At 40.5% G+C, this 16425-nt stretch overlaps 1 protein-coding gene across 3 annotated transcripts in view; it reads right to left on the bottom strand.

Moving 5' to 3' along the window:
* WDR72 (WD repeat domain 72) overlaps window positions 1-14912 on the bottom strand; it is a 222232-nt gene extending 207320 nt beyond the window's left edge. For 2 of the 3 annotated variants that reach the window (XM_039254230.1, XM_039254233.1), the window contains exon 1: window positions 14875-14912. The gene's annotated coding sequence lies outside the window, so the exon portion shown is untranslated. Of the gene's footprint in view, window positions 1-14722; window positions 14849-14874 lie in introns of those variants that run through there. The other variant, XM_039254231.1, reaches the window with a different exon arrangement.
* Window positions 14913-16425: the final 1513 nt, after the last annotated feature.

Raw genomic sequence — 16425 nt, 5'->3', positions numbered from 1 at the left:
ACTCTCATTTTGCTGATAAGAAAGTAGAGGAAAGGTGATGTGACTTTCTTAGAACTAGAGTCTTCTTATTCTTTTTTTTTAAATTTTTAATGTTTTTTTTCTTTTTTCCTGAGAGAGAGAGAGACAGCATGAGCAGGGGATTGTCCAAGAGAGAGGGAGACACAGAATCTGAAGCAGGTTCCAGGCTCTGAGCTGCTAGCACAGAGCCCCATGCAGGGCTCAAACCCACAAACCATAAGATCATGACTTGAGCCGAAGTTGGACACTTAACCAACTGAGCCACATAGGCACCTCGAGAGTCTTCTTATTCTGATAGAACTTATATTTTTGGGGAAGTAATCACTCTGGTGCCCCTCTTCAAGCTCCACCCAAATGGATGGAAATAAGTTTCCAAGTATAGATTCATCATTAGGTTATATTTAGCACACCATCTCCATTAATTGAGTTTGAAATAGTTTACTGTGAAGAAAAGAGGCAAGAAAATATAAGAGTCAGATAACTCTTGGTCCTTTTTCCTCCTTAATAGCTAGCAAATTCTTTGAGCCTCAGTTTTCTCATCTACAAAGTGAAGAAAATAATTACCTTGGAGAATTGATGTAAAGACAGGTGATTCTGTATAGAATAGGTGATTTCTGTACAGAAAACACATATCATAATTATTTGTTCATAATGAGCACTCAGTAAATGTTTTTTGAATGAATGAATGAGGCTATGAATCACTATAATTTTACACAATGGGCAGAGAATGTGACTATTACTTTCTAGCAGTAGCTTTCTTAGTGTGAGATTCCCCACCCTACTTTTGCAATACTGGCACTACAATTTCTTTTCTAAAACTGTGGTTATATACTAGAACATTTGGCACTGAAAATGTACAATTGTTGTTATTCTCAACTCTATGATTGTCTTAAAATGAATGACTCTCGATTCAATAAATAAAAATACAAGACATCCAATCAAATTTGAAATTCAGATAAGCAACAAATTAGTATAATTATGTCTAAGGCTATATTTTGCTCATGGTTACACCAAAAAAAAAAAAAAAAAAAAAAAACACCTTTAATTGCACGGGACATGCTTATAGAAATGGTTTGATTCATTTATCTCAAATTCAAGTTTAACTGGATGTTCTGTAGGCATCCTAGGGCCACTAGCAACCCTAGGCTACAGCCACAAGGAAGCCTTGAAGATCAGTCACTGCTTTCCTTGTTTCCACAGATGAGGGTGTGAAGGCCCAGGGAAGTTGCTTACTTAGCCCACTTCAGAGAAAGCAGCTGAGAACCAGAACCAGGTTTCCCACCAACCCATCCAGCATTCCCCACCCACCTCCCGCACACACACCAGGACAAAGACAACAGAGACTTCCCGGAAGTCTTAGTAATCTGCTAAGCAAAATGTTTTATTATTTTGATAGTTCTTTGAAAAATAAACAAACAGACAAAAAATAAAAAGTCCAGCAAAACAACAACAATAACACCTCCTGTGCATCCAAGCTCCAACAAGGCCTCCCCTGCATTGGGCTAACTAACACACGCCTGTTTTTTTCTCCATACATACGGTTAACTAGCAAGTGAAAGAAAAGATGATGCACCATTTGCAGCCCCAATCCTTCTCACCGTCATCTCCTTCCCTGTAGCAATTTGTTTTTATTTCTCTGACTTGTCTGGGGCTAGCAAAATAATGAATATGATGCAAATGTGGTTTTGTGGCTGCTGTCTACTGGGCACTGGAATTGTTTACTTGTCATAAATAGCTTTAGGGACACGCCCAGACACTGAGTGTCTGCCTCACCAACCTCAGAGAGACACAAATCTCGAACCCCTTGACTGAAGACAGCCAACCAAAGAATACAAATGGTAAAGTCCTATGTCACCATGCATGAATTCCAAATAAATCTGACTATATAGTAAACACATGTGAGGAAAATTTATAGCTGTTAACAGTAGAAGCTTTAGGATAAAATAGATCTGGGTTTGAACCTCAGATCTGCCACTTCTACAGTTGTATGACCTCTTAAAAACCCATCTCCAGGGTGGAGGGGAATCCCAACTACTTTGTTCAAAACTCAATATACGGGTGCTGAGGAACCCAAATAAATTATTTCATGATTCTTTCCTTCATCTTGAAACCAGTGGGAATTTTTTCCCCTAATCTTTGAGTTTAGGTTAAAGCACTAGGAGTATTAACATACATCAAATTGAACACTTGAAATGGGTGCAGTTTATTGTATGAAAACTTTTATCTTAATAAAGCTGAACAAAAATAGAGATTGGAGATCAGGGTAAAGTAGTTTGGCCTACGTCACACACAGCTGGCTAGTAAAGAACAATAAACAGGCAGAGACAAAGCAGGGCTTTATGAAGGAAGAGGAGGTAGAAGTAGACTGGAGAGAAAATGTCTGGGTGTCAGGGTAGGCCACAGAGAGAGCTACTATCGCCCCCAGGGATAAGAAGCAAGCCGCCTCAGGAGTCTGGGGGAACCAAAGGGTTCCTGCACAGCTGGTCTCCGCAGAAGCCTAGTCTGCCCAAACCTGTCTGTTTGCAGATGCTCCTGAAGCAAAAGGTCTTATTTTATCAACAGATTGTAATCAGATCACTCCTTAGAAAAGGTTAAAGAAAAATGTTTCTACTAAGGCCAAGACTGCCCTCAGCATATTTAAATAACACAGAAGATTCTACTTGGTCTACCCAGTGGAGCTTGACTATTTCAGAATTAACTCCTAACCAGGATCAAAATCAAACACCTCCAAAAATGTTATTATTGAGTGACTAACTGCTACTTAAGAAACTCTAGAAAGTAATGTGTCTTAGGTGGGGAATGTCTTAGCAGGTATAGTCAAGGGTGAAATAATTCAGGGATCAAGGAATGAATTAAACACATAATGCAAATTAATTTCTGAACTCCAGACACCCATGAGCTAGAATGTGTATAAAACAAACCAGCCAAGGAATTGCATTCCTATTGCAACACAGATGAAATTTCCATCGTAGCTCACCATTCTCCCTGCCTTGTGAATCAAAGATTTTCACAAAATATCACCTCCAACTTCACCTGCTTGCTCAGTGAGCCATAGTGCGACAGAGCTAACACAGCCAAATTAATGCCAAGAGTGTCCTATTCACAGTCGATTTCAAAGAGATGAACATTGGGCTGGTAAAAGAAATACAGGAAGAACAACTCAGTTCTTTCTTGGTGGCTCCTTCACCTTTATTTATATCAATCTTAGCAACTTCATGGAATTCCATCCCTCTTGTCTAAAACTGTAGTTTTAGGCTGTAACATGTAGATTTTCTCCATTAGTTTATTCTGTATTTAACTCTGAATATTTACAGTCAAGCTGTTGTTTTTAAACCTGTAAGTATCTAACGTGAACAAATAATACCAGTGATTTAGTCCATTCATAAATAAATTCAACATACATTTATTGAAAAACAAATATATCCAAAGTGATGGGCTGGGCTGCAGAAAACACAAAGATTAGAAAAACACGATCCCTGATCTCAAAGTATTTACAACTGAGTCATCTTAGGATTAATTTTAACTAACTATTCCTGCTATTAATAGAACAATTTGTGTGTGTATGTGTGAATTCTGAAAACCTAATTCCAATCTTGAGGGTTTTTTAAATAATTTTTTTAATGTTTATTTATTTTTGAGAGTGAGAGACAGAGTGCAAGTGGGAAAGGGGCAGAAAGAGAGGGAGACAAAGAATCAGAAGCAGGCTCCAGACTACGAGCTGTCAGCACAGAGCACGACATGGGGCTCAAACTTACGGACCCTGAGATCATGACCTGAGCTGAAGTAAGATGCTTAACCAACTAAGCCACCCAGGCACCCCATTTTTTTTTCTAAGTATAATCTATAAAACTGTTTGGCTAATATATTTCTTTAAATTAACTCAGTTCATTTTTAGTATCAAATTAACTTATTTAAGAATAAATTAAGTAACTTAAGAGTCTCCTTTAAAGTTATTTTATCATTAATATCCATAGAATCAAGAAGTTTGATGAACTGGTTAGATTTGTTTTTCAAATTCACATTAAAATAAATACTTGTCTACGAACATAAATGTTTGCTGTGTACCACCTAAAATTATACTGGGAAATATGTCTCCTATCTATTACCATACTGAAGTCTTTTCTTCTACACCTTCAAAACCTCACCCCAACTCAGGCAACTGTTTACACCCCAGTACTTTGGGCTGATGATCTTTCCTTCCAATTAACCAAGAAAATCAAGACACTTAAACATGAGCTTCCTCTCATCATATCAATATTCTGCATCTTTTCCTTAGTTTTAGCCTAATTTTCTAAGATTCTTATATAAATCTCTTCTAATAACATTTTTATCCCTATCCCAAATTTCATCTTCTGTTGCCTCAGTTACTCCCTTTATTAACCTTTATTTCTTATATCCTCAAGTGGTTTCCATTTTTCTTGGCCCCTTGGCTTTTACTTAATATTCATTTAATTAACAATATTTATTGAGTATCTGCTATGTGTCAGAAACTATGCAATATTTTAAGGATACATACAAGAAAGACAAAATCACATACCTCAAAATGCTCAATGGTTTCTAAGGACACAGGCTTGTCTGGCATCACCAACAGTGTGATGAGTGCTATATAAGGTAAATGCAAGTATGTTTGTGGAGGAAATAAAAGTGGAGCTTGAACTCAAACACTGGAAGGATTTCCCCAGGGAAATATCACCTAAGGTCAAACCCTAAATCTTAGACACTTGCTAGTTTTATGATCCAGGCAAGTACCTGGTAACTTTAAACTTTCTTCACCCATGAAATGGGAATAATATCTACCTTACCTAGTTGTAATAAGACTAAGCATGTACCCAGTGTTGAGGTCCTGAAATTTGAATGCCAAATCTATTATTGTATATCCTCAAGCAGATTACAATTGCATATTGGATTCCTCATCAGTAAAATGTAAATAAATAATAACATCAATCCAGTATGGTTCATACAAGAGTTAAATGTGATAATCCATGGGAATCATTAGATAGTAAGCATTCAATAAATGTTAGCTGCTATTAATAGAAAGCTTTTTTCAATCTCAAAATCTGTGTATAAATCCTGCTAAGTAAATGTTAGAATGATAAGTGGATTCTTTGTCATTCATAATCTTTCATTTTGTTATTCATAATTTACAGTAGATTCCATCTAGTAAGTAAATTAAGCGGAACAATGAAGGTGAAACTCCAAAGGTGCCAAAATGTCAAAGTAAAACAAAATCTACCATCTTTCCATCCACTATTGTTTTAACTGGGCCCACCCCAAAACTCACATGTTGAAGTCCTAACCCTCAGTACCTCAGAATGTAACCTTATTTGGAGACAGAGTCACTGCAGATATAATTAATTAATTGAAGAGATGAGGTCATAATGGATGGGGGTATGGCTCGAATCCAATGAGACTGGCATCCCTTGTAAAACAAGAAAATTCAGTGACAGATGCACACAGGGAGAGACGTGAAGATGATTTCATAAATGTGGGTGATACTTCTAGAGGGTTAAGAATGTTAAGGACTGCCAGCATACCACCAGCAGCTAGTGGGAAGTCTGAAACAGATTTTCCCTAATAGGCCTCAGAAGGAGAGAACCCTGCCGTCACCTTATCTTGGACACCAAACCTCTCAAACTGTGACATAATAAATTTCTGTCACTTAAACCACGCAGTTTGCCTTACTGTGTTATGACAGCCATAGTAACTAATATACCATTTAACTGATAGATTTTACGTCTGTCTAGTCAGAAATAGCCCTTAATAATACATATAATTATTCTTAAGTTAATACTTAAATTTTAGTCTGAATCACATAATCAGTCATATACAAAATTTCCTTTTCTGCTTCTTTTGCATACATCTTCTTTCCATCCATTTTATAGGTTCTCTGAAGAAATAATATATTCATTTTATCCATTCCACAGGTATTTATTGAAAGCCCAAATAAATAAAAGGTGAAAAAAACAAAGGTTCCTGACCTCTAAGAATTCACAACCTATGAGTCAAGTCATAAGCATGTAAATATCTAATACAAATACCCCACATCAAGTATTCCCCAAGTACAAGACCAAAGCACACCTTAATCCCATAGTGGTCGATGGCATAGGATTCTCTCTTAGAAAAATTATGTGTTTTCCATTGGGCCTGTGCCTCCTTCTTTGGTGGTGATATTTACTTCATTTCCCCCAACTTTAGCACAAGCTGACGCTGGAAGTCAGCCCACTGTCATTATGATAATCCCTGCCTCCCAGAAAAACAGAAGGAAGGCACTCCCACAGGTAGATATATGGAGATATGCAGACAAGTCCTGTTTGGAAAAGCCTCTTGAAATGCCCATGATTCTAGTGTTTTCTGATTTTGCCCACAAAGCAGGAATGCCTCAGCCAGGGAAGACTACAGACTCATCCTTTTACACTCCAGGATCCCAGCAGAACCTTGGGCAAAACAGAATTATATCAAGAAGGATGTAATGAAAAGTAAATAATTTTATGAAAAGTAGATAGATAGATAGATAGATAGACTAACAGATAAAAGAAGGCTTATGAATGCAGAATTCCATGGTGGTTTGGAGAGAGTGGTTGAAGAGGGACATGACTTGAGGGTCATAATGCAAATGGACTTTAGCTTTACAAGAATATTCAGTTTTGTTTTGTTTTTTTGTTTTTTTTTAAATATTTTTATTTATTTCTAGGAGAGAGAGAGAGAGAGACAGCGTGAGCAGGGGAGGGTCAGAGAGAGAGGGAGACACAGACTCTGAAATAGGCTCCNGAGAGAGAGAGAGAGACAGCGTGAGCAGGGGAGGGTCAGAGAGAGAGGGAGACACAGACTCTGAAATAGGCTCCAGGCTCCGAGCTGGCAGTCAGCACAGAGCCCAACACGGGGCTCGAACCCACGAACCGCGAGATCATGACCTAAGCGAAAGTCGGACACTTAACCGACTAAGCCACCCAGGCGCCCCTTGTTTTGTTTTTTAAAGATATTTCCTAGGACTCCCAGCACACTGTACCATTAATTCAAGACATAGGAGGTGAGCCATTTGCAGCCATTCTTCTCATTTTTGTAGATTTTCTGTCACACTCATCATTTATGTTATTAGGAAAAGGAGGCCTGGTGAATCTAAATCTCTAGGCTAGGATTACATCACTGGATCTGTCTGACTACAAGGCCCATCCCACTTCTCACAAGGCTTGAGAGTGAGCTTAACCACAAAGGCACCTCTACCTACCAATGCTTTACAGTTTATGGCTTTGTGTAGAGACAAACCAGTCCTCCTATTTTAAACAAAACAAAACAAAACAGAAAACAACTTAGGTTCAACCACAGGAGTGGTTAAGGGGCCAAATGAATCTTTAATCTTAAGGTAAATATGTGAGTAGATTTTCTCTGCTTCATCTACAAAACCTATTCATTACATGTGTGTGAGTACATGCACGGGCAAGTGTGTTTTCTAGGCATGAAGACTTAATACAAAAACAAATAAAAAATAAGCCTCTCGTAACCCTGGTGTCATGGAAAAGGACTCTTCGTACAAACTGAGATTTCCATACTGCAATGATTTCAATTCGGTATATGTCACAAGAGGTGGCTGAGGGAGACAGTCAAGGGGTAGACCGGACCTACATCCAACTGTGGCACTTTCCAGCACATCCTGGCCTCTGCTTACTCTTGTCATCTCTGCTCTGCTGGGTTTTTACTGACCAAACAAGTCACTGTCCAGTGGCATCAAGAAATTCTGTCCCTAGGCCATAAATAAATGTCCAACTCCTATAGTTCAGGGGTGTATGAGAGCCCAAGAGGCCTGGAATCGATCCAACCCATTTTAACTAGCAAGAAACTACCCAGTAATACCTTGTTTGTATTTCTTGGAGGAGGGACACCAGAAACACTTATTTCATTCTACACAATAATTCACCACAATCAGAGGGAGCACAGCAAGGGCAACACCATCTCCCAGCTGCTGATTACATCAAAGGCTTGCAGCACAAATTCAATTTTATGATGTTAATCTCGGCCTGCCACTCAGAAATTTTCTCTGAGGGATATGATTTTTCTCTGGATTTCATTTTAAGAATGATTTTTTTTCGTCCACAATCAATAAAGATATGTTTTCATCAAAAGACTCTATCTTGGTAGAATTCAATTGGCTATTTCAATCCCTTTTGGTGACACAATATTAATTAAAATAGTTTATGTTGCACTTCAACTGAAAAAAGAGGCAGTGAAAATAGAAGCTACTCAGAACACATGTTCTATACACATCAACATAGAGGGCAGAAAATAATTTTCTCTTTCTCCAGGCGGCAGACATTAGCTATTCAAGAGAGTTGCTCTGACTTGGTTTAGCTCTGTGATCTCACTGCAAAAACAAACAAATAAAAAAATTTGAAGCCCTTTCTGTTTGTATTTTTTGTTCAAAAGGAAATCAAAATACACATCAAAAAGTTGCTTTATATGCTCACCTTTCATTACAGTAAGAAGTAGAGAAATAAGTGTCTGTGTGACCATGTGGCATGATGGGCTTTTAAGAATCACAGTCACTGTTTCTCCTAACTAAACATAAATACATAAATAAAAATATAAATACATTAATACAATGCTATTAAAATTTATAAAAATTTTATTTTTAATTTCTAAAAAATGATCACATTGAATACATTGTATTTCTCAAAAGCAAATACACAGAATTAGCATGGAGGATTTTATATTTAAAAGAGAGGAGTGGGGCATCTGGGTGGCTCAGTCTGTTAAGTGTGACTTTGGCTCAGGTCATGATCTCCTGGTTTGTGGATCCGAGCCCCACGTCAGGCTCTGTGCTGACAGCTCAGAGCCTGGAGCCTCCTTCGGATTCTGTGTCTCCCTCTCTCTCTGCCCCTCCCCTGTTCGTGCTGTCTCTCTCTCTCTCAAAAATAAATAAACATTAAAAAAATTAAAGAGAGGAGAAAATTATGAAATGGGTTATAGAAAATAGATTGTTTTAATAATAACTTTTCAAGTTTATTTATTTTGAAGTAGAGAGCGAGAGAGAGAGTGTAGGGGTGGGTGCAGAAAGAGAGAGAGAAGGAGAGAATCCCAAGTAGGCTTTGTGAAGTCAGCACATAGCCCGACTTGGGGCTTTGAACTCATGAACCCTGAGATCATGCCCTGAGCCAAAATCAAGAGTCAGATGCTTAACCAGCTGAGCTATCAGGAGTCCCTGAATTGTCTTAACAGTAGTTTGAAAGTGGCAGTCAATTTGCTTAAATATTTATGAAGCACCAACTGAGTGCCTGGTCACCACTTCAGATTGGAGGAAAGCCTTACTTCTGGCCCACCAGGGCGACAGTCCAGGCAACCTCCATCAACACAGAGTGAGAAGGGGGAGGCCTGCTTCCCACCCCCATAGGGAGTGCACAGAGGAGGCTGCAGTTAACCCTGTCTGGGGAAGGAATCCAGGAAGGCTTCTCAAAGGGAAGTTCAATTACTGAAACATTCAGCTAGTAATCTACATCCAGTTTAAAAAATGTTTAAAAAGGTAGCTTAGTATCTAACTAGCTCTCTATAAACCAAATTTTCTCACCTTCATACCCTTTAAATCACCAACCCAATATACTTCTTAATGTAAGAAAGTGGTAAGAAAGGGAAAGTGTGTGTACTGCTACCGTAAGGAGTTTAAGGATTTCATAGGACTTTGAGTAGATCTCACTCAACAATCCATTTCTTCAAAGAAAGGTCTTTACCTGTGATTCTCTTAATCTGGATGTCATATCCAAAGAGAGAAAAGCATCAAATTAAGGAACAGGGTGGAAAATTCTAGAAATTCAACTCCCTATTTTATGAATTAAAGGACACCTGAGTGGTTCAGTCAGTTAAGGATCCGACTCTTGATTTTGGCTCAGGTCATGATCTCGCGGTTTGTGAGTTCCAGCTACATGTCAGGCTCTGTGCTGACAGCTTGGAGCCTGCTTCGGATCCTATGTCTTCTTCTCTTTATGCCCTGCTCCCTATCTCGTGGTCTGTCTTTCTCTCAAAAATAAATAAACATTTTAAAAAAAATTTTTTTAATGACAACCAGTAAGTAAGTTGACTTGGTTAAAAGTCAGGGAGTGGAGTAGAGTTTGGAACTGTTTACACACTTGAACAATAATGACAAGGCTTAGATAGACTACACTGTTCTCCGAAGAGTGCCTGTAAATGTGTACATGAATGTGGAAAAACACTGGCTAAAATAAGAAAAAGCATCCATCAATACCAGCAATATCACAGGGCTTATTAAGATGCAGATTCCTGGGCCTCAGGCTAGATGTGATACATCAGAACCTCTAAGACATAAGGTCCAGAAATTCGAATTTTAACTAGCTCTCCACGATGTTCTTATTACACTTGAGGCTAAGGAACTTAAATCAAATCCAGCATCCCCTATGCACAGCACAGCTAATGAAATATTGAAATTAATTGATGAAATCAAAGTAATATTCAGTAAATGAATGACTGAAAACATCAATTCCCTCAAAAAATTCTTACTCAGGGCCTAGTCTATATGGCCTAGTGAGAATGCCAATCCCTGGCCCGATGTGGGCCCTCCATAGCAAACAGGGCTAGCCTGACCCCAACAACTATTTTTCCCTATAATGACTGAAACTGAAAGTAGTTAAATCCTTTTGTTGTCTATTATGGTCTAAATGGCTTGTGGAAAAATATCCTGCTTTGTATGGATTTATAACAAAACATTCTGAAGCTTGAAATCCTTGTGGGGAAAGTGGGACAACTCATGCATGATCATGTTGGATTTTGAGAAAAAGTACCAAATTTAAAAGGATTTTAAAGTTAGCAATACCAAGGAAAAGTCACAAGGGTTTAAAATCCTGTAACAAATTCCTCCCAAAAAGTTCAGTTTGCATTTTGGTACTCCAAAATAAATAACCAATTTTCAATATCCCCTCCCCATATAAATTTTTGCTAAGATGCATTTCAGTACCTTAAACTAAAACAGTAAGCCTCCAGGAGGGACTAAAGTGTCTGAGATCCTGTCCTGCAAATATAGGAATGCTGACCTTTGCCAGCAAAGAACTCTCAGTGTGGGTGGAACTCCCTTTACAGAAGCTTACCTTAAAACAGGCTAGCAACACTGCCTTAAGTGCGATGAAGGAAAGTCTGATGAGGTTGCAGAATTAGGGTAGTTAGTGGTAGTGGAAGCATATAGAAGTTCATCCTTTATTCAAAACAGTAAGAACAGTTACAACATTACTTGGTCTGCTTTTTTAAAAAAAAATATTTATGTATTTTGTGAGAAAGGGGGAGAGGCAAAGAGAGAGAAAGAGAGAACCCCAAGCAGGCTCCACACTGTCAGCAGAGCCCAGTATGGGGCTTGATCTCACAAACCATGGGATCATGACCTGAGCTGACAGTCACCCAGGTGCCCCAGTTGACTTTTTATAATATGCGTGGAAGTCATAAATGCCATCTACACTCAAGGCTAGATTAGGGTAGTGTTGTATTTTCTGTACTCAAGAGAAGGAAATGATAGAACCTTATCAGGTGATTGTCAGTTGTACATCAGACAGCCTCTTGTTTTATATGCAACTAAGTCTTCCAGCAAAATTGTAAGGTAGACCTCCAGCTAGAGAGACTTGAAGAGTAAATCAGTGTCTGATAATGTAAAACAATATATGATCCTCATTTTACATTTGAGAAAACTAAAGCTCAGAGAGGCAAAATAATTTGCCCATGTCCTATAGCCCATAAAGGATGGGGCACAACATGGGAACAGTGTGCCATGATTTATGTCTGTCGTGCTCTCTCACCCTGTCAGACTTCCAAACAAATTTCTCCCTTGGCCCAGAAAGCTCTTTCTCAGCATTTCTACCTGGCATACTCCTACAAAACTGGAATCTTCCAAACTGGAACTAAATTTTAACTCCTTTGAGTATCCTCTGGCTGATATTTAGCATGCCTCTTTCCCCAGCATTCCCTACGCTACCTTTATCAGATTACTTATCACTGTGCTCTAATTATTGCTGTGTCTGTTTCCTACACTATATTATGAATGCTTAGAAGGCAGAAACCTGTCTCTTACCCATGCATTCTGCTGGCAGGGCGTTTTACATATATCAAGAGGTAAAAACATATTGAAGGAAAAGTCGAAGTATTAATGTATTAGTTATGAATGAATGTGATAAAGCTTCAAGAGGTGTCTCTCTTTTCTCCTTTGTTCAACTCCGCCACCCACCCCACCCAGTCAGTGTATAAGTGACCATCCCAAGTGTAACTCTAATGTCTGCACAAAGCAAAAAGCAGATGTACAAAAATATCCTTGGCTATAGATGTTCATTCTAATTTCTGAAGTTGACTGATTCAATTAATTACAACTCCCTCACCCTATACTTGCTTACTTGTTAAACACTCATGTGTAGGATCTTATATTTTTCTAGGTTAAATTTCATCTTGTTAAAAGAAAAAGAAGAGGGGAATTCAGTGTTGAAAAAAAAGTACCTATAATTTATTGACTTTTAAGTTTAGACACTTTGCTACTTATATGATATGCATCACTTCATTTGATCTCCATAATGATCCCAGGCCTTATTACCATCTATCTGTACTCTAAACAGGAAGAAGATGAAGCTTGTAGAACATAGTAGCTTGCTCAGGATCAGCACTAGGAAATAGAAACAGATTCCTCAGTTTCTAAGACTCTCGCCCTCAACCACTACACTACACTACACTGCTTAAGTGGGGATGGGGCCCCAGCATGCTAGGATTTTTCCTGGAAATGTAGGCAAATTCTAGAAGAGACAGTCCTCTAGATCAGGGATACCTTGCTCTAGAAATGAGGATTTGCCTTTTATAGAAGAGTTGGGAGACCTAACTGTCCTTTAAGACCAAAGACAATCTTATTTTGAAGATAAAATGACACACATACGTTAAAGGACTTGCTGAGACCCCAGAGTTAATTTGGCCCAGAAGGCTTCAGAGATGATCTGGTACGAGAACTTAGTGCACTAATTCTTTTAATCCTGATCCCCATATCATCTTCTTGCCTCTAATTCAGTCTACCTAGAGCAGAACTGAATCTAGGAAAAAATAAATATATATTTAGTACAGGGCTCCAGAGATGCCCTTTAAAATGCACTGACAGAATTATTAATAAGAGATGCCACATACTGTGAGTAACATTATTAAATAATAGAAAGAATAAGTGAATTACCAAGCCACAAAGATAGCTGAATTCAGCAATCTTGAAACCTTCAAATATTTCTAATACCATTGTTTTCAAGGTTCCATGAAGTTATTTCATAATTTAAATACACCTCTATTCCAGCTGGCCTCTATAAACTGGAAACACAGACTTCTAAAGTGTTCACTCCATTGGGTAAAGACTGTTTACTATAAGATTTTACCCATAGGGAGAGGCTTAACAGCTAATTTTTTATTGATAATATAATTATAATTTTAAAATATCTTTCCAAAAAGAGGTAAAAATACGGGAATTCAACAGAGTCTCAGTTTTGTGGTTTAAAAAAATAATAATCCCTTTACTAGATCACTTCAGGGACAGTTTGCTTTTTTTCTCTAGCCCTTTGTATTCTTTACAGAAAACACTATGGGTGCATTTTAATACTGTAGGAACTAGAGGGCAAAGGAACAAGAAGTCACAAGACCAAATTAACAAGTACTTGCATGACAAAGTTGGTTGCCTTCTTCACCCCAGGCCTTTAAGTGGTAAGAATTAAGGAGAGGAGGGGATTAGTGCATTTAATCTTGGGGGGGGGGCAGAGTTGATGAGTAAGGAGGCTGGGAAAGGGAGGTGGGGATGGGGAGGGAAAGAGGATGAAAGGAACAAAAGTTTCTAACTCTTTCCTCGGGTAAAAGTATTCCTAACTGTTGACCTAGCCTCCAATAGGTGACCTTGAACTCATTTAGAATAAAACCTGGAAAGGAAGGAAGAAAAAGTTCATCTTGCTATAGACAGTGTTCTGTTTGTATTTAGTCAACTGTTTAGAAATGCACACAAAAATGCTATAATGTATGAGGAAAGTGGAATGAGGAAGCACCCGGCCCCAAAGGGAGTATTCCTACTCCTTCAATGTTTCCAGATTTTTGTCAGTGCAGACATCTTCCCCCTCCCACCGCTTTATTTTCCTGTCCCTTGTCCAGCTTTGCAAGTGTCAAAGTCTTGGGTCCGCAGTTTTTATTACTGGCTCAGCCATAGGTGCAAGGCAAGGAGGTTGTCGCCAGATGCTCGGAGTCTACAAGGAGTCACTCCGGCGCGCCTCTCATCCATAGGATTTTTTCCCAGACACTGGACTTATTTTTGTTGTTGTTGTTGATTCAACCGATTTCCATTCCATAGAAGTCCGACTTCTCAGTCCCAAGAAACTCTCAGTAATGAATGATGGGGCCCTAAAGGTCTCCGGGAGAGGCCTGCCGGGACCGCTTGTAGGGATACAATACAGAGGCCCTTACCAACCTCAACACCCCTCGCGCGCGCGCGCGCGCACACACACACACACACACACACACACACACACGCTCGCGCTCTCTCTCTCTCTCTCTCTCTCTCTCTCCCCCTCCCTCTCTCTCACACACACACCTGAAAGGACCAATTTGACAGATGCGTGGCTTCGGTCACTACTGATGCGACATCTGGACAGAATTGGAACAGAGAATTTTCCACGTGCAAGAACTTGTAGCAAAATAAGAGGTTCTAGCAATGGCTACGCGCGCTCACCTTTCTTCCCCGCCCCTTAGTATCCAAACTCCGGCAGCGCTGACTGTTAAGGCGGGAAGCCGAGCAACAGCACAAGCCAAGCCGGGGGCAGTCAGAGACCCACCGCCTGGGATCGGGGAGCCTGACCCGTGCCTTAGGGACGCCCAACCTACCCAAGCCGCAGGGAGGAGATGCAGCAGGTGTCCGGGCAGCCAGGCAGCGGAGCCGCTGGACAGCCGGGAGGCCCTAGGTGACTACCCGGCCCCGCCCCGGCCCCGCCCCGCCCCGGCCCCGGCCCCGCCCCGGCCCCCGGCTCCCGGCTCCCGCCCGGCACTGGCTCTCTCCGGCCTCAGCTGCCCCGCCGGCTCAGCGCACCCAGCCTGCGGTTCTGCCGCCCCTCCCCGATCCTGGGGAGGCGGCGGCGGCGGCCGGAATAGGCCCGCCGGCTGCCTCTGAGGTGCCCTGTTCCACAGCGCTGGAGGGAGTTCAGACGAAGTGAGAAAAATCCAGGTGGGTCACGTGGCGTGGACCCCAAGGCGCCGGCCTTGTCAGACTTGAAACTTCGAGAAGGGGTGAGCGGAAGTCCTGTCACTACTGCATCCTCCCTGCCAAGGAGAGTGAATCTAGGTTTAGAGAATGGGTGAGAAATTCATTTTTATATTGAAAACCAGCAGTCAAACATGAACCAGCATTCTAACCCGCTACTGAGTGGACCAACAGACTGGATAGTTTAGAAAAATGGGATGGACGTTTTGTTCTTCTGAGGTTTCTCAGCTGTTTTATTTTACTTACAAAATACAATGGGCAACTTAGCCCTGGATTTTTAAAAAATATTTATTTATTTATTTATTTATTTTTACTTAGTTTTGAGAGAGAGACAGAGTGTGAGCAGGGGACGGGCAGAGAGAGATGGGGAGACACAGAATCCGAAGCAGACTCCGGGCTCTGAGCTGTCAGCACAGAGCCCGACCAGGGACATGAAATCACGAACTGGGAGATCATGACCTGAGCTGAGTCAGATGCTTAACTGACAGCCACCCAGGCGCCCCAGTATTTGTTTATTTTTGATAGACACTGAGACGGAGTACAAGGGGAGAGGCAGAGAGAGAGGGAGGAGGCACAGAATCCCAAGCAGGCTCAGACTCTGAGCTGTGAGCACAAAGCCCAGGATGGGCTGGAACCCCCTGACCCCCACTAACCCCTAGATCATGACCTAAGCTCAAGACCTGAGCTCATGACCTGAGAGGAAGTCCCAAGCTTGTCTGACTGAGCCACCCAGGCTTCCCTGCTTAGTCCTGGATTCTAAGGCTCCTGGAAGCTGGTGGGGAAAGATTTTAACCACACTAGCTTTTCACGGATACCTGGCTTCCCAAGAAGGAAGGCTGTTTGGTTAGATCTAGTCAGATCACAAGTTTTAAGTCTCCCCTGAGGTCAGGCTTCACATATCATGGATCTTACTGTGTGAAGCCCCTCTGACTAGGACAGTCTTCCCACCATCATCCTCTGTGCCTGGTTAGTTCCCATTCTTACTTAGTTCATCAGAATTGTCACTTCCCGCTTGCAGGTTAGCTGTTCCTGCTGTTTGTTCCCAAGATACCTCACTTCCTTTCATAAAACTGGTCACAACATTCTGCAATTATTTGTTGCATTGGCTTCCCCTGCTTGACTGTAAGCTCAGTAAAGGTGAAGACAGTAGATGGGGACAGTAACAGCAGTATAGTAGA

The sequence above is a fragment of the Hyaena hyaena genome, unplaced genomic scaffold, assembly GCF_003009895.1.
Source record: "Hyaena hyaena isolate Hyena2069 unplaced genomic scaffold, ASM300989v1 scaffold_479, whole genome shotgun sequence".
Lineage (NCBI taxonomy): Eukaryota > Metazoa > Chordata > Mammalia > Carnivora > Hyaenidae > Hyaena > Hyaena hyaena.
The sequence above is the reverse complement of the archived record's forward strand: the minus strand, read 5'-3'. Positions and strand labels throughout refer to the sequence as shown.